Below are 2,165 nucleotides of genomic sequence, written 5' to 3' on the forward strand. Positions count from 1 at the left end.
ACTGGCAAATCCTAATATCCAAATCCAATCTCAATAGCATTATTAAAAACTAAAAAAAAAATGAACTATTGGTCATTATTCCAAGACTAGCAATTGAGAGTGCTGATATTGATAATAGCTTGTATTTATCTATTCACCAATTTATTCAAAAATAATCTTGGATATATTTGGATACACCTGCAATAAATTCAGGTATTATGCAGGGCTGTGAACATACATAAAGTTAAACCCTGACTTTGTATTATGCAGGGCTGTGAACATACATAAAGTTAAACCTTGACTTCCAGATAATTATCATCTAGTCAATTAGATGTCCAACCTGACATTTGTCAGTTGTGGACATTCTTCAGCAACCTGGGACGGAAAATCTCAGTGTATATTATCTGGAAAGTAATTTATACCCCACTTGCCACTATAGAAGCTGAAGGGGCAGATACTCAGATAGCTCTTCACTGGTATCTGTAAGGGACACTGATCCTGGAAAAATTGAGGTAAATAAAAGGTGTGCTCATGACTCATCTAAGTGTCATGTCCAAGTTTGCTGCAGCACTGCTCTAGCCAGAGAATCTTGGTGTTAGTGGAGCATTCTGCCTGGTGAACCTCTGGAGTTGCCAGATTTTCTCCCTGTTTTCCAAGCTTATTCCATCAGTGTCCTGGGAATTCTGTGAGCCACCCATGTGGTTCAAATAAATTCATTAGGTTATTTCCTTGGACAAAGTCAGCATCAATTTTCATGCTTACAAACAACACCCCCAACTTTTACAGACACAAAGACAAATATAACAGGCTTCTTACTTTTCCTTGTTCTGGGCCCGTGTTGAACATTTACAATCTGGATGCTCATGTTGTTTTATTTGGGGAAATTTTCTAGAATTGATTCTAGGTTTTCTTATGTTCTTCTTTCTTCGTTTTCTGGATGAAGGGAGACTCTAGGATGACAGGTGTGCAAAAAGAACCACTATCGATCAGCCCAAGCCAAGGTTCTAGGGGTGCCTTTTTTAGGTGGAAATTGTTAAAATACCTGCCATGTCCCAGAAAATGTGGAGGAGTTATTTGTACCTTGGTAAAGAGTTTGGGATAAACTTATGATAAATGCAGAAAAAGTAAGCCAAAAAAGAGACAATTATTAGCTCTAGGTGGAAAAGTGTTATGTAGGAGAGAAAGCAAAATCATTTATAACCTAACGCTCAACCGAGTTGGCAAAGTCATAAAAAATAAAAACCAAATATTGATATAATCAAAATTTTAGTACAAATATTTTGAAAAAAGAAGACATGACAAGAGTGTGCATGTGTGGTGAGTTTCAGGAGAGGAAAACATCTAAATGAATAAAGAATGCCTAAAATTGAAAAGAAAATCTAGTAGTGATATAAACAGACTATTCTGAAAGTGGAGAAAAATAGAAGAATGAGTTAGAAGAATTGAAATTTGTTGTCTCAATGGATGAAAAATGGGGGAAGGGCACGGGACTGCTATTTTTCCCAAATAACTTTGTAAGTTCTTTGACTCTGAACTGCATGCACTTATAAAACCACAGAATGTTGCAAATCGAAGTTACAAAGTGTCGTCGATTTAAATTTTGTTCTGCGTTTGACTCTACGTGTTAATTTTATTCTATAGGAATTTTTTCCTACTATTCTTTGATGGCAAATAAAACTAGTGATAGTGGAGCACTACTTTTTATTCATTCAAAACAACAGCATACAGTACATCAAGGCAAACATTTGCATGCCGTACAAAAACCAAGAATCCAAAATTACACACTAAAACTGGAAAAGTGTTCTGTATAGGATGACCATATAACTTATCACTCAAACAGGGACAATAGGAAACAAAATAGGATTATCTAGACATTTATCACCCATATCCCCAAATAAGACCTTTCCTTACAACATCTTACAATGTAGTTAGTGCTCTGAATCTGGAAAAATACAATATGTAAACCAACGTTGAAGATTTATAAAATTTCCTTAGAAAGCATTGCGGTTAATTCTAGAAGCCACTGTTCTGCCCGTGGGTCACTAGCAATAAAGAAATTTAAAAAACAAGCAAACAAAAACTTGTTTTTAGTTTTCAGGTAAATGTACCAGTGCACAGAGACTTGGCTAGAATAATTCCAATTAACAGATCAGTGAAAAAATATACTTAAGTTATGCAAAAGCCTG

This window comes from Galeopterus variegatus, unplaced genomic scaffold (genome assembly GCF_000696425.1).
Source record: "Galeopterus variegatus unplaced genomic scaffold, G_variegatus-3.0.2 Scaffold186, whole genome shotgun sequence".
Lineage (NCBI taxonomy): Eukaryota > Metazoa > Chordata > Mammalia > Dermoptera > Cynocephalidae > Galeopterus > Galeopterus variegatus.